This window comes from Dromiciops gliroides, chromosome 4 (genome assembly GCF_019393635.1).
Source record: "Dromiciops gliroides isolate mDroGli1 chromosome 4, mDroGli1.pri, whole genome shotgun sequence".
In the NCBI taxonomy this organism is placed as follows: domain Eukaryota; kingdom Metazoa; phylum Chordata; class Mammalia; order Microbiotheria; family Microbiotheriidae; genus Dromiciops; species Dromiciops gliroides.
The window spans coordinates 348,545,743-348,573,292 of NC_057864.1; the positions used below are offsets into that span (position 1 = coordinate 348,545,743).

Sequence of the window (27,550 nt, forward strand, 5' to 3'; positions counted from 1 at the left end):
GACCTGAAAATGTTCTCTTTCTTTTCTAATTTTCCTAGAATACTTTGTATCTTTATTTGCCCCCATCGTAGCCTAATAAAATACCCTAAGTATTATCTTTATCAAGCATTAGGTGCACAGTGGTTAGATTGCTGGACCTGGAATCAGGAAGACCTGAGTTCAGATGTGATTTTAGATACTAGCTGTGTGACCCTGGATAAATCACTTAACTGTTTCTCTCAGTTTCCTCATCTGTAAAATAATGTGGAGAAGAAAATAACAAACCACTCCAGTATCTTTACCAAGAAAAGTAGGGCACTACAGAAAATTACTAAACAACAACATTTTATATATGTGTGTATGTGTGTATGTATATATGTTTTTATATATATGTACACACACACACACACATATATAACAATCTCTTCCCAACCCCCAATAAACTAAGTTTTTTTAGAGAACAGACTCTCATTTTAAACAAATTTTTGTATCCACAACAGGTACCTCAGTGCCTTGCTGTTCCTCCTATTCAGCCATAATAATCATAATGATAAGATTTGTATAGCACCAGGCACTGTGCTAAGAACTTTACACATACTCCCTCATTTGATCTTCACGGCGTAGGTACTGTTATTATTCCCACTTTACAGCTGAGGAAACAGGTTAAATAATTTGCCCAAGTTACACAGTTAGTATTTTTTGGTTTTTGTTTTTTGGGGGTTTTTTTAGTGAGGCAATTGGGGTTAAGTGACTTGCCCAGGGTCACACAGCTAGTAAGTGTTAAGTGTCTGAGGCCGGATCTGAACTCAGGTCCTCCTGACTCCAGGGCCAGTGCTCTCACAGTTAGTGTTAAGGACTAGATTTCAACTCCAGTCTTTCTGACCAGGTTGAGCCCTTTATCCATGTGACACCCAACTGCCTCAATAGTAATACAGCCTTCCATCTCCTATCTGAAGGCTTTTCCACAGGCTCTTCAATATGCCTGGCATTCACTACCTCTGTACCTCTTGGAGTCCCTTCAAAGTTAAGCCAATAAGCCAGCAAGGATATACTAAGCTCTTACTATATGCAAGGCACTGTGTTAAGTGCCAATGATACAAATAAAGGAAAGATTAGTTGCTAAAGTGCTATGTTACAAGAGGACTTTCTTGGGGGCAGCTAAGTGGCGAAGTGGATAAAGCACCGGCCCTGGATTCAAGAGGACTTGAGTTCAAATCCTGCCTCAGATGTTTGACACTTACTAGTTGTGTGACACTAGGCAAGTCACTTAACCCTCATTGGCCTGTGAAAACAAAACAAAAATACAAGAGGCCTTTCTTGATCCCATCCTCCACAGTAGCAAGATCCTCCCCTGAAATTACCTTATATAAAACTAGCTTCAACAACCCTAAACTCAGCTACACTTTTTTTTTGCCTTTTATATAATTTATATTTTCTTAAATATGCGTGTATATATTTCCCTGATGGAATATAAACTCTGTATACCAATAGCACAGTGCAAGATCTGGCATATAACTAATAAATGTCCATTGATTGATAGTTCCTAAATAAATGTTTGTTTAAAAGTTCATCACTTAAATTCCCCAACAATTCTAGATAATGTATATGATTTTACATTTAAAAACTGCTGAAAATTTCAAAATTCATAAAATGTCTTTTGATGAATATTAAGTACCAAATATTAAATCCGTTCCCCCTTCCCATAGTAGATCCTTGCCATAGTTTCTAATTCCCTATTTTTTAATGTATTTTTTTGTATAATTTTTTTTTGTGGGGCAATGAGGGTTAAGTGACTTGCCCAGGGTCACACAGCTAGTAAGTGTCAAGTGTCTGAAGCCAGATTTGAACTCAGTTCCTCCTGAATCTGGGGCTGGTGCTTTATCCACTGAGCCACCTAGCTGCCCCTAAATGTATTTATTTCTAACATTTTTTAAAATTTGAGTTCCAAAATCTCTTCTTCCTTCCTGCCCCTCCTCCACCCAATTGAGAAGGCAAACAATGTGATATTAATTATACATGTGAAATCATACAAAACATTTCCATATTAGCCATGTTGGAAAAAAAGACAAAAAGCAAGAAATATTTTAAAGTGTTGGGGCAAGAGAAAGTATGCTTCAGGGGGCAGCTAGGTGGTGCAGTGGATAGAGCACCAGCCCTGGATTCAGGAGGACCTGAGTTCAAATCCGGCCTCAGACACTTGACACTAGCTGTGTGACCCTGGGCAAGTCACTTAACCCTCATTGCCCCATGCAAAAAAAAAAAAAAAAGTATGCTTCAAATTGCATTCAGTTCATCAGTTTTCTCCCTAGAGGTAGAAAGCAATTTTCATCATGGGTCCTTGGGAATTGTTTTAAATCATTGTATTGATCAGAGTAGCTAAGTCTTCCACAATTAATCATAGTTATAATATTATTGTTACTATGTACGATGTTCTTGTTTCTACTTGTTTCACTTTGCATCAGTCTTCCCAGGTTTTCCTGAATCCATCCTGCTTGACATTTCTTATAGCACAGTAGTATTCCATCACATATACCACAACTTGTTCAGTCATTCCCCAATTGATGGGCATCCTCTTGATTTCCAATTTTGTTGCTACTACAAAAAGAGCTGCTATAAATGTTTTTGTGCATATAGATCTTTTTTTTTCCTTTTCTTTGATCTCTTTGGGAATACATACCTTGTGGTGGTATTGCTGGGTCAAAGGGTATGCACAATTTGATAGCCCTTTGAACATAGCTCCAAATTGTTCTCCAGAGTGGTTGAACCAGTTTACAATTCCACCAGCAATACATTAGTGTCCTTATTTTTCCACATTCTCTCCAGCATTTATCATTTTCCTTTTCTGTCATGTAAGCCACCCTGATAGATATGAGGTAGTACGTTAAAGTTGTTTTAATTTGCATATCTCTAATCAATGGTGATTTAATACAAAGCTTCTTAAGCTTTGTACCCCATATGGGGTCAAGTAACTGAATGTGGGGGTCTCAAAAAATTTGGCAACAGTAAAACGTTATATGTACCTATTGTATACACCTCTGTGCCTGGAGTCAAAATTTCTCTGGCGAAAAGGGGTCTCAAGTGGAAAAAGTGTAAGAAGCCCTGATTTAAAGCATACTTTCTATTTTTCTATGAACTCACTTCAAAAAAGAAATTGTCATCATGGGTACAGCCCTACTTTACCTTAAAGGATTGGCAATCCTCATTTTGTTGGCCATAGCTAAAGTGGCTTTACAAAGCATTTTGTTTGTTTTCCAGAAAGTTTATATCTTCACTGCTCTTTCCACTTCAGAATTAGTGATTGTCAAATGTCTTTGAGTATTTGGCACCCATCATTCAGCATTTAAATGTAGTTCAGCATTTAAATGTAGATCAATGCTTCTAAATTCTGGGTTCTCTGGACTCCAAAGCATAAGGTTGTTCCAGGGATTTCAATGCAGACTAGATGTCCTGAGTACTTTCAGCTGCTCTTGGTAGGGATAAAGAGAGAAGGGGTTAATTCCTGGCAGACATATGGGAAAATCGATTCTGAAGACCCCTGGGTTCCAATCCACTTGGTGTCGGAAAGTTTTTGGTTTGATATCAGACCCTTACACTGTCCCAAGCCAGTATTGGTTTCTTTGTTGAGACAACAACCCTAATCCACACTTCTGTGGTCATCCTGGAATGGAGAGAGGAAAGGCCCCAGGGTTCTGAAATACAAGCCAGGATTGCTCCATGTTTGTATATTGTCTATGTAGTTTACATACACTGAAGACTCTTCCTGGCTTTGGGGCCCTGGGCACAAGGTCTTATTTTCCCTTTTGGCCTTATTTTCCTCCTCCTTAAAATAGAAATAATAATCGCACCTACTTCTCCTGGGTTGTTGTGGGGGGTAAAATGAGAAATTTCTAAACTACTTGGGACACCTTAAAGCACTATGCAGATGCTAGCTATTAGAATTCTTAGCTCATCCTACACTAAAGGGTTCTAGCTGGGGCCCCTGGAGGGTTCAGCGGATAGAGTGCTGGACCTGGAGTCTGGAAGACCTGAGTTTAAATGTAGCCTTGTGACCTTGGCCAAGTCACTTAATCTCTATTTACCTCTGTTTACTCAGCTTTAAAATGGGGATAATAATAGCACCTACCTCTCAGGGTTGTTGTAAAGATCTAATAAGATAATATTTGTAAAACACCAGGCATATAGTGGGTGCTATATCAATGTTATTCTAAAGATCCCCTCTTGGTCATTAGTCTAGTTATTATGCCCTACTGCCACCATAACCAAATGGAAAATAATTGAAAAGCTAGCTCAACAGTAAATCGATTGTGTCATCAATGAAGAAAAATAAATGGGGAGAAGATGAAGATCTATTTAAAATTACAAAATAAAATATCAAATGAAATTTTAAACAAGATTCTGATTACTCCTGAATACAATTCCTGTAAAATTGTGCTTTTCCTGATTGAGATGGGAATTGGATCGAAATAAGGACTCACACTAGTTTGGATTCAAGTTTCTGACATAAGCAATCGGCATATTGAATCAATCAAACCTCAAAGAAAACTCACTTTCTAAATTCCTTAGCGAAGTCAAACTGTTCTCTACAGCACTTCTAGAAGCCAAATTCCAGGAGAATAATGTAGAATGTTTAGATGTCTGAAGAAAGGACACAATGCCTATTTCATCATATTTTGGGAAAATACTTGAGATTTTGTAGTTGTCTAATGAGAATTTGAGGCACTATTTTTTAAAAAACGTAGTGTCTGATGCAACTGCAGTGAAACCCCTCCCCTCATCCCAATTCTTAGGAGGATTGAGACTATCCACATGGCTCAGTTACTACAGTCTACCGCTAAAGTTACCCCTAGGTCACTTAGGAGCTGTCCTTGAATAGGTTGGTGACTTCTTTCTCTTTGTAGAATGTATGAAGCTAAATGATATTGTTCCAGAGACTCAACTTTATAGGACCATAGGATTTTTAGAACGGGGGGGGGGGGGACTTTAAAAATCATCCAGTCTAAACCCACTCATTTTCCAGGTAAGAGAACCAAAATTCCAGAGCTCCTTCCTCTGCGTGTGGGGTTAGGGAGACACCCAGACCCATTTCTAACCACAGCTTCTCTTTCCCTAGGGTTATGGGAGGTGACCTGGGTGGCCAAAGGAAGCATTAGAGCTGCATCTCGCAGGACCCAAAATTCTTTCATTCCTGTATGCCTTGCAGGAAAAGCTGAAACGAAGGGCTTCTGATACGATAAAGACTGGAAGAGAAGGCCTGGCAAAGGGTTGGGGGGAAAGAGGCATTGCTGGAGGAAGGGGTTCCCCAGGTCCCAGTCTCCTCCCCAGTTCACAGCTGGCTTTGGTGACGTTGCGGTTTCCTCCCCCTCTCCCTCCCTCCCTCCCTCCTTCCCTCCTCCTCCCCCCCCCCCCCAATAGTGGAGCCTAGGCACAGCTTCCCCTCCCCTCGGCCTCCCTGCCCCCACCCCCCACACGCCCCACCCCACCCCCTAGCTAGCCCTCCTTGCGGACCCAGTTTCTCCCGCCTGGCCATAGGCTCTGGCGGCTAGCGCATCCCAGGGGGCGGTGGAGGAGAGGCGCAGACCGAGGAGTTCTGGCGCACATCCATGGAGCAGCGGGGACTGAGGGGCGCCAGGGGAGGCGGGCTTCCCCCACCCAAGGCTCCGGCCGCCATGGAGTGAAAACGGGGCGGCAGGGGCCGGATAGCCCGGGCCAAGACGAGGAGCCTGCCGAGGACTGAGCGGCTGCAGCGGCCCGTGAGCGGTAAGTGGGATGAGCGGAGAGGGCGCGGGGACTGGAGCGAGAGCGCTCGGAGCGCACAAAGTTTCCTCGAGCAAGTTTCAAGTGTGCCCCGGCCTCTCTGGATTGTAGTGGGGAGGAGGCGGCCGGGACAGGAGCATCTCCGTCGGAAAGGCTGGGGGAGCGGTGGAAAGTTACGGGCACCTCTAGCTAGCCCCGGTCCGCTGCGCTCGGGCCGAACTGGGCCGGGAGCTACTGGCTCTGACCCCGAGAGGAGCGCGGCGGAGCTTCCCAGCCCCTGCTCCCAAGAGAGAGGCGAGGGAGCAAGGAGTGAAGCCACGAGTCAGAGGCTGCACAGACAGCATCGGCTACCTTCTCTCCTCTTGCTCCCTCCTCAATTTAAAGGACTGACACAGTGATAGGTAGACCGGGAGATCCAATACTACTAAACTGTTTTGGGGCACATACGCCATCGCCCACAGCCCCTCTCTCTCCCTGGGGTAAGTTTCCTGGGCACTGACTTCTCCCAGCCCTCATATCTTTCCTTCCCCTCTCCTCCCCGCTTCCTTGACCCCTTGACGTGTTGGAGTTACGGGGAGGCGGCGGGGGGGAGAGGAGGGTGCTCAGAGGATCTTTCCTCTCTACAAACTGGCCCAATTTGGGGCCTCAGAATCATATCCGAGGAAGCACATCCTAAGCTTCCTCCAATGTTGGCTTCCAGATACCTATAGGTCCACCAACACTTACGGGGAGCGGAGGGGCAGGAAGGGAAGAGAGAGAGAGGGAGAGGAGAGAGACAGAGACAGAGAGACAGAGAAAGAGCGAAACGAGAACACCTTATTTCTTTGCCGCCTTATGGTCTGTGCTTCATAGTTGTCTCTGGGTTTTGGGGTTATGTCTATGGGGTGGCCCAGCACTTTGACTCACACAAACTGAGAAGTTCTGTAAGTGATGCCACATGGACTCACTGCTGTTTTAATCCACAAGGGTACAAGTTCTTGCTTGATGGGGGGGGGGGGAGGGGAGAGAGAGAGAGAGACTTTTCAGGTTCATTTTTCCTTGAAGGAAACAGAGACTCCATTCTTGACCCCCCCCCCTCCTTCACAACTCCCCCCCACCCCGGGAGGGTGTATTTTGAGAGAGTTTCTTATGAGATTATTTAAGATTGGTTTCATTTCTGAAAAGAATCTTAAAGTCTGAATTTTGTTTATTGCTGCTAACACTTTGAACAGGAAATGCCACATTTCAGTTTTGCTGGAGAGGCAGTTAATAAAGTCTTCATTTATTTTTCTACTGTGACTACTTCGAAGTAGCTAGTTCATGTTGCATTAAATTGGACAGTGAACTTTCTCACTTAGAGATTGCTTCAAAAATTGTATTTAAAATTTTGAGTTTGTTTTTCAGACTAGGATTTTACTGTGTCAAAACAAACCCTCTTTCCCCTAGTTTTCTGCTTATCTTTGTTCTATAAAATTGGGATGCTGAATATTTGGTGATTAGCATGCATTAGTACTTCATATTATAGTAAAATTAGTGCTATTATGCAGCCACAGGTCTGAAAAAAAAAATAATGTTCCTAAAGGAAAGATAGTGGATCACTATTAAGGGTAATTTGGTCCCTTTGTGCTATCTTTTTTTTTTTTTTAATTTACTCCAACTGAACTCCTTTTAAGGTCACTTCAGTAAAGAGGTGAAATAAATTAAGGTAGATGTAGGATACTAGTTATCTCACATCTAGCAGTAACTGTCTTTCAATCAACAAATGTTTATTGTTGAATGCCAGCTGTGCATAAGACACTATCATAGAAGCTGTGGGAGATACAAAAGTGAATAAGACATATTTCCTGCATTCAAAAAGCTCAGAATCTAATAGGACTCTAAGATACGGTATATAACTAAGGTAAGGTAGAGTCGAATATATAACTAAATAGAAAACTTCCCAAAAGCACCCTAAGAAAGGGAAGCTTATTTTAATCTTGAATTTTCTTAGTTTGTGTTATAACCACAGTATTATTTACATTAAGTTTAAAGGACCAAGCCTGCAGTTTGATTGGTCTAGGTTTAATTTGCCATGAAGAAGAAGCTCTTTCTCTGCAAGGTGGTCTTAGAGAATGATCTAGAATGATATAACCCTTTGAGGTTAAGTGACTTGACCAGGGTTACCCTGCCTATTTGTGTCAGAGGTGACATCCGAACCCAGATTTTCTGTGCTTTGAGGCTAGCTCACCAACTACTGAGCCATGCTGCTTCTCCTTAAAATTAAGTTTAATTAAACCAAACCTGTGACTTTTAAAGTTAATGTTGGCAATTCTTTTTTAAAACCATTCATATCTCCCTCAAAGTACAGTGGAGTTCTCCCAAAAAAGACTTTGAAGGAAGTAGAAACTTAAGGTAGAACATATCAGTATGTTCTTATCAATGAAGAAATGAAGGGTTCTGTTCTTAGTTCTGTCTTTCTCAGAACCTATTTCAGGTTCCTCCTTTTTAGGTTGGGGACTAAGTATAAAGAAAGCACAATGTATTACCAAGTCAAATATTCTGAGTCTTTTAGGAATATAAGATTGCCACATAGTCCAGTTAGCCTGATGTTGTTTGACAAGCATTACAGGATGAAAGGATTATTGTCCCTGAAGCAGTTCTTGAAAGCCTTTCTTTGATCCCTAATTTTCAGTGGATATTTCAGTCTCAGATATTACATCATTCATAAAGGGAATCATTAGATAAGAGCTATACCATATGATCATTTTAAAATGATATGTTGTTAATTTTCAATGTTCCTTTATTTATAATTGTGATATAAAAATCTTTTAAAAAAAAACTTAACTCCTACTTCTTGATTTAGTAGATCGTTTTATAATACCTAATTGAGATAATATTGTTTTGTATGAACATTAATAAATGGCCCCCAGCCCATCATTATGATTTCAACTTAAGAGAAAAAGAGGAAGAGAAAAAAAAATGGGAAATACAGGTCAGTGATATTTAACAGTTCTCAAAAGTAGAAAGGAACTTCTAAAATAGCATTTTTGTCATAGAAAAATGCAAATAAATATTGGACTCATAACATCTTGATGCAAATATTTTGTCCCTGTTACTGGTTTTTTTTTCAAAAGAGAGAAATGAGCAACAAAAATGTTAGTTACAATTAACATTATTAAAGATTTTAAAGATTAAACATTATTAAAACGTAAAACTGTACTAAAACTTCTGGAACATTCTGTATAAATTCTAAAATAGATAATAGATAGGTAGATGATAGATAGATAGATGGATGGATAGATATAAATAGTTGATAGAAAGACAGACAATATATAATATATAAATGTATATATCTTATTAATAAAATGTTTTTTTCTTGTGAGAGTTTGTGAATTTTAGCACTTTTCAAAACTGAGGGGCCTGCTCTAAATGACTTCAAAGGTGTCTTCCAATTCTATGATTCTGTGACTCCGGTTATCTATCTAACTTCATTCTCAGGAACAAGAGAGTTTTCATTAACTGGGCTGTAGGAGTTGTATAAACTGTCCAGGTAGAGAAAATGAGATGGAAAGCATTAAAATATTGGTGAAGAGGACTGTGACTGTGTGCTAACAAATTCTCCTTTCTACATGTTGACATGTGTCTTGGTATTTGAGAAAGGGAGATTAAAAAAACCTCTATTGGCTATATTCTTTCATGGGAACTTGCTAGAAATCAACAATTTCCAAATGTAGTTATTGAAATGTAAAAGCTATAATAGAAATTGTATAATAATGCCTAGAATTTGTATAATTTCTTTTTTTCAAAGTTTTTTAACACAGCACATTTTATTTCACAATGAAAATAACACTTTTGGTATAAATTGAAATGAGTGGCATTGTCTGCATTTTATACATAAACTAAGAAAAGTAAACAGACTTAAACAAGATAACTTAAGTAGTTAGGACAAACATTCAATGAACACAATAAGGTGGAATAGTTGCTTTAATTTAGAATCTTGGGGTTTTAAACTCGAAAGAGGTCTTAGCATCTGGTCTAATCTCTTCATTTTATTGATTAGGAGACTGAAGTCCAGAGAAACTAAGTGATTTACACAAGAATGGCTACACAGCTACAATAGTGGCAGAACTGGAATTAGGCCCTAAATGTCTTTGCTGCTAGTCCAGTCTACACCTCTACATCAAGCCACCTCTTTAGCATGCTGTCACTGTCAACATTCAAAATCGAATGAATGAATAATTTTTTAAATTGCTAAATGCTTACTCTATGGCAAGCACTGTGCTAGGCACTGAAGATAAAGATAAAAAAGTAAGACAGACCTTGGTCTCAAGGAGCTAGAAGGGAGAGACAACACTTTTAGCAGCACCAAAAGCTGCGAGTCAAATACAGAGTCTTCATGGTCCTTAGGGTTTAACATTGAAGCAGATGGTAATGAATCTTCATTGGAATTTCCACTAATAAGACCATATCCTTTTCTAATGTCAATGTCTAATGCTAAGGTCTTTGATGGTGAGAATTTTGCTTTCCTGGTCTTCAGTAGTTGTGTCGGTGGTAATAGTAATGGGCAGGTCGCTTTTCCAAGATGAAGCCTTTGGAAGCTTGACTTTTATTGCTGTGATTAAATGGTTAACCCTACGTTTATCTTTGATAGTCTATAAATCCCAGTAGCTGCAAACTACCCTTCATTATTAAGTTGATCACATAGATATAAAGGATATACCTACCCATAATGCAGGAAAGTAACTTCTTAGAGAATTCTGAATTGTTTGCCAAGTTATAGAACTCTATAACTTATTGAATTTAATTTCCTTAACTATAATACCTTTTCCCCCCTTGAATGCTGTCAAAACACTGAAAATAACTCTTGAAGGAAATTCCATACTAAAATCAAAAGGGAAAATCTCTAAGTAAATTTAATTATGTCAAACAATAATATCGACTCTCCCTATTGTGGTTTCAATGCGTCATGGGTGGGCATAAGAAATTAAATGGGAATTGGGGGGACACAAAAAATTAAATGGGAATTTGGGGGTAGTTTTGCAGAAGCCACAGATGACACCAAAAAAGTTTAGAAACTCAGGAATGCATAAAATAAATGTATAGTATAGTATAATATCAACATTTTTTCTTTTAAAACCATAATAATTCAGACTTCTTCTCTGGTACAAAGGGAAGGCCAAAAATTTTTACTTGGATTTTCCAGATAACTGTATACAATTATAAAAGGTACAAGGAGGTGGTACAGTGGATATTTTCATTTTCCCGAGTTCAAATCTCACCTCAGACACTAAGTGTGTTACCATGAGCAAGTCACTTAACCCTGTTTGCTTCCATTTCCTCATCTATAAAATGACCTGGAGAAGGAGATGGCAAACCATTCCACTATCTTTGCCAAGAAAACCCCAAATGGGGTCACAAACTGTTGGACACAACTGAAAAATAACTGAAACACCTTTGATAATATATCATTTTGACATCCCAGAAGCTTTTCTTTAAATCTCAATAATGTTTTTTTCCAAATGTAGCTGCATGTTCTTTCATTTCTACTTAACAAACATACATTATCTTGCTCTTTACCATATTATTAAAGATTGAACCAATGGTGATAGGCTAGGAATACAACAAATTCACTGAGATTTTAAAGAAAGCATATATATTCACGTTCTAAAAAAAAAAAAGCTTTTCATCACCTTCATTTATTTTATTTCTCAAGAATGTCTGAGGCTGAAATTAAAGGGAAATGAAGAGTATGAGTTTAATTCCTATAGTCAATTTATAGAATCACAGTGTATTAAAATCACCAGGGACCTCAGAGGTTATCTAGTACAACCTGTACCTGAAATATAAATCCCCTTTTTAGAATTTAGAAAAGTGATCATCTAACCTCTTGCCTTTTTATGAAGACGTCTAGTGATGGTGAACTGAATACTTGTCAAAGCATTTTTGGACAGCCCTTATGTTGAACCAAAATCTCTCTCATTTTGGTCACCCTCCTCTGATGTGCTCCAGGTTATGAAGGGCCCTTCTAAAATGTTATACCCAGAATTAGATCCTATATTCCAGAGGTGGGCTAACTAGAGCACAGTCCTTCTGCTTATCATGTTACATTAGCTACACTACAATTTATCTGCTCATTTCTCCAGTGGCCATGCATTTGTATGTGCCAGCATTCTCCAAGTTAATTGAGAAGAACTAAGTGTTACCTACTTGATACAGTAATGACCCTCTCTTCCTTTGTATTTGCTCAATTAATAAAGAATTGACTGCTATAGAAAGCACTAATGGCTATTGACAATGGTCTGTAATACAGAAAGAGAAAGAAAGGAAGGAAGGGAGAGAAGGGAGGGAGGAAGGAATGAAGAAAGAAAGAAAAAAAAGAAAGAAAGGAAGGAAGGAAGGAAGGAAGGAAGGAAGGAAGGAAGGAAGGAAGGAAGGAAGGAAGGAAGGAAGGAATACTGACTTTGCAACCCAAGATTGGTTCATAATATATTGACGGGGTAGTTTGCTGCTTGAAAATGAATGTACTTTACCTTCTATTATTGCCACCTCCCCCCAATACTACCTGTATAAATGCAGTATAGTAGTAACTTTGTTCATTAAACTTGGTAGAGAAGATGGTCAGTAATGATATCTAGGCTTTTTTGTACCCAGGTAAATCTCATATATGTATCAGGTAGACTAAAAGATTAGTATACAAAGAGAGTGAATCTTTTAGTGATAATAATAGTTATTATTTTAATAACTAACATATAATTACTTCAAATTTTGTAAAGCACTTTACATATATACTTCAGGCAGGCCCTCATCTCCTCTCTCCTTGACCATTTCACAATAGCCTGCTAACTGGGCTCCATTCCCTCCTCTCTCTAATCTATCCTCCAAACAGCTGCCAAATTGCTGTTTCTAAAGCACACTTCTGACCACGGCACTCCTCTGCTTAGGAAGATTTGGTGGATCTTGATTGTCCCTAGGTTAAATTATAAATTCCAGGGCTTAGCATTTAAAACCCGTCATAACCTGACCCTGGCCGTCTCTTTCAAATGATTTCACATCATAGCCCCTGACACATTTTACATTCCAGCCCAACTGGCCTAATTGATGTTTTTTGTACCTGACATTCTGTCTTCCACCTCTAAACTTTTGCACAGGCTGCCCTGCCATGCCTGAAATGCCTTAAATCCCCAGCCTCATTCTACCTCTTCAATACCTACCTCCTTCAGAGCTAATCTCAAGCCATTTTCTACACGATATCTCTCCTCATTCCTGGAGTTTGTTAATGTTCTACCATCCTCCCCCATTCCTTTTTTTTTTTTAATACTTATCTCTGTAACTGTCATTTATTCCCTGTGGAATGTAAGCTCATTGAGAAGAAGGACTATCCCACACAGTACCTGGAACAGTCATTTCATTCGTTCAATAAGCATTTATTTTGACGAATCTCCTTTGAGTCACAACAGCACAGTGACAGTTCTGTGTGTAGCCTAAACTGGGAGATGTTCATTATTATTATAAATATATATTTTCTAAGCCCTGAAAATTCAGTTTCTTATTTCCTTATCTCCCTCTCTGTTTCCCTTTACTTTTCCCCTTGCAATAGACCAGCTCTCTAGCATTTTTATATGCCTTTTAGGAAAGTACCCTAGCTCACCATTTTCCCAGCTTCTCCACTGATTAATTTACTCTCACCTCCCTTGCCTCCTCTCTTCCCTGCCGTCAGGTAAAGATTCCACCATGAGGCCCAAACTCCTACTAGCAGAGCCTGGAGCTGAATTTCGTATTTTGTCTGCTTCTGACAGATACAGGCAAGCGCCAGCCTGTTCGTTGTTTAGAATTCATATTCAATGAAGGCTTCCTCAGAAGCATCTGTTAAATCTACAGTGAGGAGAGAGGCCCAAAGAGCCTCTGGAAGTTACCAAGAAGAAGCAGCTGAATTTTTGAAATAAACAAACAAAAAAGAGTTAATGGTGAGACAGTCTGTTAATTACGTGACTGTAGCAGTTTGCCCCACCCATAAATTCAGGATGACACTATGAATTTTAACTAGTGCTGATTTTGTCATTGAATTTCCTACCATTTGTTTGGGTTCTTCTTAAAAGTTTCTTAAAGACTTGTTCAGTTTGTCACTCTATCAACTTTTTATACACAGTTCTTGAGGGAATAAAATTTTCTACTACAAGAATACTACAAAACTGTGGCGATCATAATGAAATTGACTTAGTATGCATACTGCCTGTTACATTGAGAATGGCTTGTAATCATTGGATGTGGTTATGTCCATTTGTGAGGGCATATGAAATGATATGTGTGCAGTAACCTGCTCCTTATACCCAAATGGAATATGCACTTGGTGTCTGATCTGTAACCACTTTATTTCGAGTGTCCATACAGTAAAATATTTGTCTCTGCCCCAAAAGGTCAAATGTGTATTTTGTTCTGCCATTAGCAGCTTGAAATCATCAGACATGGGTTTATATTCTGGTTCTACTTCTTGCTACCAGGGACCAGGGGTGAATCACTGACCCATTCTGGGCTAGTATCATGTATAAAATTAAGGGGATAGATTAATTGATATTTAAGGTCCTGCCCCATTCCAAATCCATAGTTCTCTGTTCATTCAGCTGATTATAGCAATAGCCCCATAAAGTGTGTTCAAGTTATTACTGTGCTTTATGTTCAGTAAGTAATGATTGTATTTAAGCTCCTTTTCAAAAATAAACTTGTCATTTCATTTTTAAAATACAAAGTACTCAGTAAAACTCAACTTGTAAAGTTTTATATGTTGAATAAATCAAGATATATTAAATATTTTCACATAACTAGCTCAGTAAATTGGATTTTTTGAAGCCTACAAAACTTATGCCCCACCCCCAAAGTTGAATCTGCATGCCCTAGCTCCAAAAATGGAGTTTTAAGGGAGAATGGGGAAGATGAGTATTTGTTACTATTGATGTGAAATACTCGAGTAAGATATTGGATTTACTACTTGAATTGATGACTTTCCATGGTGGGAAAATGAGTGTATTTGGTTGCAAATCCTTTAAGAAAAAGGCAACATTACTGTTGGTTGCATGAATTGATATTGTTTAAAATATAGTCTGTATGCAAATTCAGAGCCCTAAAGTATAATTTAATCTTTGGAACAGTTCTTCAAAATGAATCAAGTTTTTAAAAAATCAGGTGTAAATAGCTATAGGTGATATAAGTAATCAAAATCTGCGTGACACTGTAATTTACTGATTGGGTATTTTACTGGCCTAAATGTTTCAGATGGATTCTTGCCAAGGTTTATGTTACATCCAAAAAGAATGTGAGCCAGATGTAGAGGTCAGAATTCTGTACAGCTGCAACACAACACCTGTGTCAGAAGTAGTTTGCTTACCACAGTTCCAACTGTTAGCTTACCCCACCTCCCAGATCTGGTGTTTTTGTTATTATTATTTGAGTCACTGTATCCAAAATAAAATATAAGTAAGTCATTCATAGAATTTTATAAATTGCTTAAATATCAGCCTTTTTTGGAATTTGTGTTCAGGTTAACTACACTATTCCAGAAGAGAAATAAGGAAAGGATCAGTGAACATTTTCACTGGTTGTCCCCAATGCCTCCTGGCTTCTTTCAAGAGCCAACTAAAATCCCATGGACTATAAGAAGCTTTTCTTGAATGCCCTTAATTCTAATGCCTTCTCTCTGTTAATTATTTCAAATTTATCTTATATATAGCTTGCAGGTATTTAGTTGTTTACATATCATCTTCCCCATTAGACTGTTGATCCTGGACAGCAAGGATTGTGTTTTGGCTTCCTTTATATCCCTAGCATCTATCAGAGTGTCTGGCTCATAGTAGGCACTCAACAAATGTTTATTGACTAAGCATTACTTGCAAGTTTTGCACTTTTATTGGGGCGGGGGGGGGGGGCAGTGGGAATGACCGATGCAGGCGTGGAAGAAGCAACCTGGGATCTCTTCTTAGTGCAGCTTCATGGCATGAGCATTTCCTCAGCTTGTGTGAGGAAGGTTGCCTAATGCTAGTTGTAAATAACTTGGAGAACATTCAGAAAAAAAAAAAATAGGAATCAAAGGGCTGAAAATAAGGCCTATGAGGACCTGGGAGTATTGTACTTAAAGAAGAGAAAACTGAGGGATATTAATTTTTTTTTTAAGTAAGGCAATTGGGGTTAAGTGACTTGCCCAGGATCACACAGCTAGTAAGTGTTAAGTGTCTGAGGCTGGATTTGAACTCAGGTATTCCTGACTCCAAGGCCAGTGCTCTATCCACTGCGCCACCTAGCTGCCCCTTGGGATATTAATTTTAAAGAAGTACAAGAATGCAAAGAGGTCTTTCAAAGAGGATGGTGAACAGCTGTTTTTCATCTTTACAGAAGGCAGAGCAAGAGGAAGTAGACATGGAGAAGTGCTGTGAGGGATTTATGTTAGATACAAAGGAGAAATTTTCTGAATAATATTAATGATTGGAGTGGGTGCCTGAGGGAGACTGTGGAAATCTCATTTCTCTGGAATGGCGTAAGTGTGATCTTGTTTGAAGGGGAGCTGGAGGAATCAGTCCCCCAACATAAATGGTATTGCAAACAGTTAAGTGAAAAGGAATTAAGAAGCCTCTTGATAAGGGTAAAAAAGGAGAGTGTCAAAGCTGGCTTGGATCTTAACATGAAAGAAAAAAAAAAATCCTAAGATCTTGGCAACTGGCCCCATCACTTCCTGGCAAATAAAGGGAGAAGAAGTGGAAGCAGTGTCAGATTTGATATTCTTGGGCTTAAAGATCACAGCAGACAATGACCACAGCCATGAAATGAAAAGATCCTTGCTCCTTGGAAGGAAAGCTATGGCCAATCTGGACAGCAGACTAAACAGCAGAGACATCACCTTGCTGACAAAGGTCCATATGGTCAAAGCTATGGTTTTTCCAGCGGCAGTGTACAGCTGTGAGATTTGGACTAAAAGGAAAAGTGAGGGGGAATCAACGCTTTCAAATGGTGGTGCTGGAGAAGACTTTAGAGAGTCCCTTGGTCATCAAGGAGGTCAAATTAGTCAGTACTCAAAGAAATTAATTCAGTCTGTTTACAGGAAGGTCTAATACTGAAGCAGAAGCTTAAATACTTTGGCCACATAATGAAAAGACAGGACTTATTGGAAAAGACCCTGATTTTGGGATAGATTGAAGGCAAAAGGAAAAAGGGTGTGGCAGAGAATGAGATGCATAGATAGTATCGTGGAAACAATGAAGATGAATTTGGACAAACTTCAAGAGATAGTGAAGAATAGAAGGACCTGCTATGGTGTCACAAAGAGCCAGACACGGGGGCAGCCAGGTGACACAATGGATAGAGCTCCAGCCTTGGATTCAGGGGTACCTGAGTTCAAATGCGGCCTCAGACACTTGACACTTACTAGCTGTGTGTGGGCAAGTCACTTAACCCTCTTTGCCATGGGGGAGAAAAAAATGAAGAGTCAGACAGGACTGAACAACTGAACCACCACAACAAAAAAAAGCCCTATATTGTCTGCCTTAAATACCTTCACCCTCTGCATCCTCAGCATAGCAACTCAGTGGTTCAGGGGGAAGTGGCTGGAGCCAGAGAGAAGGTGGAAGCCAGGTTGCCAAGTGCAAATGGAAAAAGAATCAATCCAATCAAATTTAACAATAATTAATTTAATAATTTAATAATCACCTATTTATTATGTGCTAGGCCCTAGGAATCCTAAGGCAAAAATAACCATCTCTGCCCTCAAAGAGTTTGCATTCTGCTGGGAATAGACTGTATTTAATTGAACAAATGAGCTCTCATTTTTGAAGAGAAAGAAAAATAAAAATCAGATTTTTTTATGTTTGAAGATTTTAAGAAGTAAGCACCTTCAGTACTGAAAATTAAGTAGATCAGTAAAAAATAGGCATTGTGTTATTGGTATATTCCTGAGCTAGGTGACTTCTCCACATGGATTCCAATGCTATATCTTTGGTCTAGATTTTAAAACTTCAAAACTGTAAGATAGCTTCATTATTAGAAATTAAAGAGATATCTGGAATTTAAGAGATTTTCTACTACAGTTTTCACCTTCTGATTTCTAGGATTTAATATAAGTAGAATAGACAGCATGCTGTTGATCAGAGGATTCAGTCATCTTCTGAGCTTTTCCTTTAAGAGCACATTTCAGTATCTGAAAGTCCTAACATTTTAAAATAATACTCCTCCTTTCTTTTGCCAAATAGGCAATTTTCCTCTCTTTTAACCTTCCTACCTCTCCCACCACCCCCTCCCCAGCATTGGAAGGGATGATTTTCATTGGTATGATGAATTCCCAGTGAGGAAACTCCCCTATACCAAAACAGATCAGCACCTCCTCTGAAGTTTGTAGTCTAAGAAAGCAGCCTAGAACACTGAGAAGTTGAGTTAATTTGCCTAGTATCACAGACAGGCATAAATCTTATTGAACTTTAAAAGCTTTAGGTCATTTGTCAGCACCAGCTTCTGACTATGGCATTCCATAAGTTTTTACTATACAGGCAGTGACAGCTATTAGAGTGCTGGGCCTGGAGTCAGGAAGACTCAACTTTCTGAATTCAAATCTGGCCTCACACACTTAATAGCCATGTGACCCTGGGCAAGTCACTTAACCCTGTTTGCCTCAGTTTTCTCATCTGTAAAATGAGCTGAAGAAGGAAGTGGCAAATCATTCCGGTATTTTTTCTAAGAAAACCCCAAATGGGGTCACAAAGAGTTGGACACAACTGAAAAATAACCAAGGCCAGATTTGAACTCAAAAAGATGAGACTTCCTGACTCCAGGCCAGCATTCTGTCCACTATACCTAAATACCTCATTTTTAATTCCCTCATTTTCTTTTGCTTTATACTTGTTATCTGAGTGTGTGTGTGTGTACTTTTTGTTTCCCCAAATAAAGTATAAGTACTTCAAAAGTAAGTGGTGTGTGTGTGTATTTTTTTTATTCTCAGGACCTAGCAGAGCCCTTGACACTTAGTAAGTGATTAATAAATATTTGTTGATTGATTAAGTGCAAGATTCTTATAGAAGAGTAGTTAGAAAATAAGGGTAAAATTTAGGGCTATTTTCTCAAAGTTACTATACTATGGATACCCTTTGACATAGCAATATCTGTACTAGGCCTGTACCCCTAAAGAGATCAAAGAAAGAGGAAAATGACCAATATGTACCAAAAATACCTTTAACAGATCTTTTTGTGGTGGCAAAGAACTGGATACTTACGGGGGTGCCCAGTTGGGGAGTGGCTGAACAAATGATGGTATGTGAATGTAAAGGAACTATTTGGTAACAAATAATGAATGAGATATTTTCAGAGAAACCTGGTAAGACTTGTATAAACTGATGCAGTGTGAAGTGAATAGAACTGAGAGAACAATTATAGAATAACAACATTGTAAACAATGTGGAAAGACTTAAGTACTTAAGTCCTTTGGTCAGCACAGTAACCAACCAAAATTCCAGAAGACTAATGATAAGACATGCTACCCATCTCTTGAGAGAGAGTGAAACAAGTCACTTAGCCTCCTAAGCCCCAGTTTTCTTCCCTGTAAAATGAGGGGGTTTTGTTAAATGGATTCTGAGGTCACTTCTAGCTTTAGATCTAAGATTCCCCTGATGTCTCCATGTAGTGGAGTACCACTGAAGGTTTTTACATCTTCCAAGATGTGTTTTGGGAAGGTTAATCTCATAGTATTATACAGAATGGATTGGGAAAATAAAATTTCTAGAGGAGACCAGATGTGTTGTTGTACCCCTATAATCCCCACATCTAGTCCCTGAGACTAGTGAGTGGTACGCTTTGAGCTTCTGAAGTTCTAAATTGTATCGGATTAAAGCTTATAAGATATACAGTGAGTTCCTGGGATACTAGACTAAGGCGGGGTGAACTGGCTCAGGTCTTAAATAGTCTAAGTCACAGTTTCCATGTGGAGCTGTAGTGGGATTACACTGTTCTAGCCTGGGCAAGATAGGGAGGCTCAGCCTCAAAAAAAAAAAAAAATTATGAGGGAAAACACCATCAGGAAGAAATCTATAATCAGAACCATTCCTTACTCTCTCACTCTGAGTTTTCCACTGAGCTGACTCAATTGAGGAATAACAATAACTGGCATTTATATAATCCTTTTAGTTTTGCAGCATTTTACTACTATTATTTCATTTGATCCTTACAACAACCCTATGAGATAGATGCTGTTATTATTGCCATTTTGCAGATGAGGCAACTGAAACCGAGACAGATTATTAAGTGACTTTTCCAGGATTTTTCCAGGAGAGTATGACATGCCCAGCATACTCTTGCAGTAAAAGAAGATGGCCAGAGGAATTCCATGAAACCTGGTTTTTATAATTATCATTCAATTTATTTATTTTTTCTATTAATGTCACTTCTGCTGATCCCACCCATTCCGGCAGTCTTCCCTTGTAATAAATGAGTTTTGTCAAATAAAACCAATCAACGCATTGGCTGTTTCTGCAATTGTATACCTCATTCCACATCTAGGGACTTCTGCTGAGAGGCAGGAAGTGTGCTTCCTCATACATCTTCTAAAATAATAATTCTACCATTCCTCTTCTTGGTGTATTCTAGATTCCCTGCTCACTCTCCTGGCTTTTGATCACTACTATGAGTTCCTCTTTGTGCTTTCAATTTGATTCCTGCATGAACTTGAGACTGAATCAACACATCTAGTTTATTCTCTCAGAACCACCTTCTCTCCCTATAAGGGTTATTTTTCTTGGGCTATAATCAGCCCCCTCTATGTACTCGTATATCTATTACATAGAGGTTTAGCGTGATGCTGGGGAAAGAGTGTTGAATTTGGAATAGGAAGAACTGAGTTCAAATGTGAACTTCACTATCTACTACCTGTGTGACCTGAGGTTACCTCTCCAGACTGGCTCATCTGGAAAATGATGGGTTTAAACTAGATGACCCATAAGGTTCCTTCCCAGTTCTATATCTGTAGTCCTACAAACATTTTAACCCTCCTGCTTCCCTAATTCTTTCCCAACCCTACCCCCATCCAATCTCAACATCAAATGGAAATGGGGAGGTCAATTTTTTTTCCCTACCCTGCCACAGAGGGGTTTATAGTTTATCTTGGAGGTAATAAGGAATCAATAGAGTGTATTGTGTGTGTTTGGGGGGTAGGGAGGCAGCATGGTCAGACTTGTGCTTTAGGAAGCTGAGTGGAGACTATTTTGGAGTGGAGAGACTTGAGGCAGGGAGACCAACGAGAAGGACATTATGACAGTCCAAGAATAAGGTGATAAATGCTTGCACCAGAGTTGTGGCTGTGGGCATAGAAAGAAAGGGCTATATATGAGAGGTGTTATGGGTAGGAATGACAGCACCTGGTGAAAGATTGGATTTGGGGACTGACTGTGAGAAAGGAGTCAAGGATGACACTGAGGTTGTGAGTCTAGGTGACCGGGAACATGGTGGGGACCTTAACAGGAATAGGAAAGTTTAGAAGAGGACAGGGTTCAGAAAATAAGGAGCACTATTTATGTATGTGAGATACCTGTGGAATGGAGGGATAACTATAGTTTCAATCCAAAAGGAAGGTGGTGATTTAAGACTGGAGCTCAAGACACAGGGTAAAGATGTATATAGAGATCTGGGAATCATCTGCATAGGAATGATTATTCATTGAAATCATATAAAAAGAGAAGAGGTGTGACCCTGGGCAAGTCACTTAACCTCAATTGCCTCACTTCAAAAACAAAAACAAAAAGAGAAGAGAAGTATACCTGGGATAGACCCTTCAGGGATACCCATGGTTAGAGTCTGTGACCTGGATGAAGAACCGGCTGGCAATGAAAACTAATACAGAAAGCAAAAGATAATTTTTTTTTAAAGTAGTAGTAAAAGAGAATTTAGAAGGCCTTTATGTTCTGCAGGAGCATCTACATTTGTGTATAGAAAGGCAGCATCATATAATGTATAGAAGACCAGCCTTAGAGTCAGAGAGATCTGTGTTTAAGTCCCACTTACAACACTGGCTGTATGATCCTGTGGGCATTGTTCAATCACCGTAGGTAATGCACTAGGCAACTCTCAGTGCAACAGAGGTGCCAGCTTACATTAGTAGATGAAATTTCCTTGTCTGGGAATGTTCATTGCCAATGAAATAATAGGATCAGTGTCTGTCTCTCTGTCTCTGTCTGTCTGTCTCTCTCTATATATATGATGTATTTATATATACATACACATATATATGTATACATGTGTGTGGTGGTGGTTCCGTCATTTCAATAATGTCCAACTCTTCATGACCCCATTTGAGGTTTTCTTGGCAGAGAAGCCGGAGTGGTTTGCCATTTCCTTCTCCAGCTCATTTTACAGATGAGGAAACTGAGGCAAACAGGGTTATGACTTGCCTTGGTTTACACAGCTAGTGTCTGAGGCCAGATTTGAACTCAGGAAGGTGAGTCTTCCTGACTCCAGGCCCAGCATTCTATCTACTGCACCACCTAACTATCCTTGTATATGTGTGTGTGTATCTAGATATATATTATATGTGTATGCATTTATGCGATTCCATGAGGTAGATAACATAAGGATTATTGATATCTTTTTGTGGAGAAGTAAATGGAAGCTTAGAGTTATTAGTTAACTGGCTTACCAAGAGTTACACAACTTGATGGTAGTAGCAGCAGGAGACCAACCCATACCTTCTGAATCTAAAGCAGGCACTCTCCTCCCCTCCCTCACCAAATAGTTGCTTCTGTCAAGAGTAGCTTCTCCTCACATCTCTACCTGTAGAAATCTCATCTATTAATAAAGGCTCATCTAACGTGACTCTTCCTTTATGAAGTCTTTGCTAATAATGAAAATAATTTTTCCCTCCCCTCTACTCCCACAAATCTTTATGTCCCTCTTATCTTATCTATCTTATTCTGTAATGACTTGCACACTTAGAGGACTAGTGTGGTATATTTGAAAATGTCACTGGACTTGGAGTCAAGACTTAGATTCTCCAGTCCAAGTTCTGTCCTTTACTAATGATGTGACCTTGGGCAGGACACAACCTCTCTGGACCTTGGTTTCTTTATATGTATAATGGAGATAATGATACTTGCACTATATCACTCACAGGGTTGTTGTGAAAATCAAAGGAAAATGGATGGAGAAATGCATATGGAGCCAAACAGTGCTTTCTACATCTTAAAATAATAAATGAATATTAATATTATTCCTTGAGGTCAGAAATTGTATCTTATTCATCTTTGTATTCTTGGCAGTAATTTAGCATAGTGTGATACACATAGGTGGCCAAAAAATTTGTTAAAGTCAATTGAGCATTTTAGGAACATTGTGTCTCCCTGCCTTAGATATAACATATCTGGTTTTCCAGAGTTTCATCAGTGTCACAAGGGAATCATGTTTCATGGAAGTACAGAAAGATCTATGATTATCAGGATGGAGAATAGTCCCCAACAATGCAGATCCCAATTTGAATCATAGTTTGACTGTTGAGTGGGATAAGTGACTTGCTGGTGTCAGAAAAAAGATTTGGACCATAGATCTTCATGACATTAACAAGAACTCTATTGATTAAGCACAGCTACTTCTTTAATATAAAATTTCAATTGGGGGCAGCTAGGTGGCGCAGTGGATAAAGCACCGGCCCTGGATTCAGGAGGACCTGAGGCCTCAGACCCTTGACACTTAGTAGCTGTGTGACCCTGTGCAAGTCACTTAACTCCCATTGCCCCACCCAAAATAAATTTCAATTAAGGAGAATTAGAATAAAGTTTGGGATCCAATCCAAACACCAAACATAGAGTGAGGCCATGCTGGTCTAGGTATAAAGTGAGAACATATTTAACAGTAGTCACACCAAAGCATCAGCTGAAGGTTGAGCCAAAGTGTAGGTGCTGGTAAGTAAAAGAAATTCTATGAGAATGTGCTTGAGCCACAGTTCCCAGAAATGTGACTTATCTCTGGTACAGCAAGAAACAACGGGATGTGGTTGATGCTCCGTTATCAAAGATGGATCATCTTCTCCTCCCTTCTTTTTTTCTTTAAGCAAAAATTCAAAGCTGTATGGTCAAAAAGGTTGAACCACAACTGGCAGTCAGCCTTCCAAATACTGTCTAAAGCCACAAACCAAAGTGTGGTCTTGTGTGGGTGCAGTTTAGAATAAACTGATTTATCTGAGCCCTTCATTTTGAAATGGACAGCACTTAGACATAACAGATCAGGAGCCATGTTTGTGTGTGTGAATGCTTGAGAGAAAGAAGCTATTTGTGGATAGAGCAATTATTGTATTTTGCTACAAGTGTTCAAGCCTTTCATGTATATTTTCCTGTGTGTATAGGAAGTGAGAATAAGCCCATGTTTGTGTTGTAGGCCATTAGTCTTATATGAAATGCAACAAGAAAATAATTGCTTTGAGGCCTGGGGTCTTTAGCTTTATTATTTTCTAATTTCTTTTATCTAATAATTATGATCTGTTGATTTAAGAGTTTATGTTTTTACATACCGTTTTGTTTGTTTGGGGTTTTTTTGGGGGGGGGCAATGAGAGTTAAATGACTTGTCCAGGGTCACAAAGTTAGTGTCAAGTGTCCGAGGCTGGATTTGAACTCAGGTCCTCCTGAATCCAGGGCTGCTACTTTATCCACTGCACCACCTAGCTGCCCCCTACATACTGGTTTTTGTTTTTGTTTTTGTTTTAAGTGAGGCAATTGGGGTTAAGTGACTTGCCCAGGGTCACACAGCTAGTGTTAAGTGTCTAAGGCCGGATTTGAACTCAGGTACTCCTGACTCCAGGGCCGGTGCTCTATCCACTGCACCACCTGGCTGCCCCCCTACATACTGTTTTAATGCGAAGATAGTATCTTATAGATTAAGCTGTTAAAAACAAAATAGAACTGACAACTCGAACTTTTGGTTTAAACAAAATTCTCCTACCCTATTCCCAGTTTAATTTGATAGCAGAAAATTATATTTCTGTTTTACCTATTCTTAGGATATTGTGAGGTCTCTACAGAATGCTTAAAAAGGTAGTGTCCAGCTTTAAAACAATGTCTAAAGTTTATAATGCTGTGAGTTCAACATTCCCTAAAACATGGAATGAGTTTAAACATTAGCACTCTCAGCTAGATTTCCATACTGGTTCTGATATAGGCCCACATCTTCCACATATACAGACTGATTTGTATAAAACTTGAGTTCAGCCTGAATGCATTTCAATTTGTAGTACATATAAGACCTGCTGAGGCAGAGGACTCTCATCCTATCTCTCATTCGTACAGATGAGCCAGTTCCCCAGAACAAGGCTGTCTCCATCCCCTCGTCGAGGTTAAAGGGGCACCACTGAGGGACAGCAGGGTTTCTTTCTAACTTTGTCAGCTTGCTCCTCCATCTTTGTGTGTCCTTGGTATCAATTGCTAAGCAGCTAAGTAGAGCATTGGATAGAGAACAGAACCTGCTCTCTATCCCTGGAGCCAGGAAAACCTGAATTCAAATCCTTCCTCAGAACTGACTAGCTGCATGATCCTGAGCAAGTAATTTCACCTCTCTGTACCTCAAATTCCTCATCGGTAAAGTGGGAAAGAATTCTTCCTTCATAGGGTTGTTGTGAGGGTTAAACATTTATACAGCCCTTTTTTTTGTTTGTTTGGTTTTTTTAATTTATTTTTTTTTTTTTAGTGAGGCAATTGGGGTTAAGTGACTTGCCCAGGGTCACACAGCTGGTAAGTGTTAAGTGTCTGAGGCCATATTTGAACTCAGGTCCTCCTGAATCCAGGGCCGGTGCTCTATCCACTGCACCACCAAGCTGCCTCTATACAGCCCTTTTGAAACCCTTAAAGCATTATAAGAGTGCTAGCTGTTTTTATCAATGAGCTTTTACAATAGGATTTTTATCGAGCACACACAGCAAGAACAGAAGTACAGAGCCCTCAGTGACGGTCCCCTACACCCAGTGGCACTTGCTTCCCCATACCACCTCGGTCCTTGAGGAGAATAGCTCAAATTTAAAGCAGTTGCTTCAGAGAATATACTCTTCCATCAGGTTCACTTCTGAGTGCAGTTTAGCAGATGGACAAGTCCCTCCTCCCTGTGCTGTCAGTTAGGTCTCTTTGACTTTGTTCTTCAACAGGTTTATTTGCCCTCAGATTCTGTCAGGACCCTTGTCACTGCACCTCTAGACACTGACTTTTCCCAACTTTTCATTGGTCACAAGATTGAGGCCTATTCTGTTCCTTCTCCAATATTCCAGCACCAAGGTGGAGGAGATTAGACATGAAAGGGAAGCAAAAGTAGGGTCATGTGCACACTGCTTCATATTGATGCAGAAGGGGATGGCAGGCCACTAGTGTTATTCTCCCCACTGATGACTTACAACAGTCATTATCACCTCAATTAAATGCAGCCCAAACAGAGAGAAAGTGAGAGACTTGCTTTGGCTAATTATTGTTTTTTGAATGTATTTCCAACTCTGGCTCTGCAGCTAATCAAAGTCTTTTTCTTCATCAAATAGTTAGCAGAACTTAAACAGTAATACTCACGCATGCCCTGTAATGGAGAGCTGGGCTCTTTCAGTGATATCTGACACTCACCATATAGTACATAATCCCAAAATTGAGCCTGTTTGGACAGTCCTCTGTTATAAATGCAACAATTATCAATAACTTTACTATGTACTAGATGCTAGTGATACAAAAATGTTTCCAACTCTAAAATTCTGTGATTCTTTAAAAAGTGGTACAGTTCACCAAACACCAAAAGGTATGATACAAGATAAAATACATAAATCCAAATTGCTGGCAGAACATTTCACGAAGGGCAGTTAACTCAGGGGAAAATCAAGAAAGGTTTTGTGGAGGACATCCCAAGCCAGACCTTAAAGGAAGAGGGAGGACCTCAGTAGGGGGAAGTATGGAGACTGCCTGTTGAGCAGGGGGGAATAGTCTTTGTGAATGTAAGAAAACACAAAAGTCCAGTATGGCAGCAGATTACATTCTGGTTAGACTAAAGCATCATGTACTTGAAGAGAAGTTATACATAACATGAAGCTAGAAAAGGTAATTGAAGGCAAATTGTGGAGGGCTTTCAGTGTCAGGCTAAGGATGTCTTAGTGCCACAGGTAGTTCAGCAGAATCATTGGTTCACCCACGGACCCCACCCCTCAACCCTCTTCAACAGTGATAGCAGAAGCATTATGGACATTGAGGGAATCTGTCTTGGAGTGCCCAGTTGCTATTCGTCTAAGTGTAAAGGAGGCAGATCCCTCCCACTTGCATGGTCCTTACTGTGAAGGTCTGCATCTCTGGCCTAGGAGGATATAGCTTCAAATTCCTTCAATTTGATCATTTCTCCCTTATCCCAGATAGTAGACAAGATTTCTTGATGTTGTTGTTGTTGTTCATCCTTCTTGTAGAGGACCATTGATGTCTGGAGGGTGATGTCTTGACTTGTGAATGAATTAGATTTAAGAGAGGCAGAGCTGCACAAAGTCACCAGCCTCACCTTCTTCTCCAAAATCATAGAAGTCCAATGGCATGATTTTTTAAAGGTGGGTCTTAGGAGGAAATCTAGACTCCCCTTCCTCAGAGTTTGTGCCTTGTCCTCAATCTAGAAATTTGTAAATTGCTGACCTCTGGGCTATTGCTCACTGAGCTGTGACAAGTAGATAGCAGTGGCGGGGTACAGACATGTAGATGCCGTGGAATAGTGGGATTTTCAAGCTGTGCAACTTGAACAAGTAGCTGCTCTAGGTGTGGTGTGAAAGAAGTGAATGGAAAGAATAGAATGAGTCAGAAATGACCCAATTTGTTAGCCTGTTGCTCTGTAAGGGCTAAAATTCTAGCTATACTGTCTAAAAAA

At 39.5% G+C, this 27,550-nt stretch overlaps 1 protein-coding gene across 1 annotated transcript in view; it reads left to right on the plus strand.

The window, feature by feature from the left end:
* Positions 1–5,499: 5,499 nt before the first annotated feature.
* Positions 5,500–27,550, plus strand: part of DSE (dermatan sulfate epimerase) — a 78,348-nt gene continuing 56,297 nt past the window's right edge. Inside the window, exon 1 of the mRNA XM_044000096.1 lies at positions 5,500–5,736. The gene's annotated coding sequence lies outside the window, so the exon portion shown is untranslated. The remainder of the gene's footprint in view (positions 5,737–27,550) is intronic.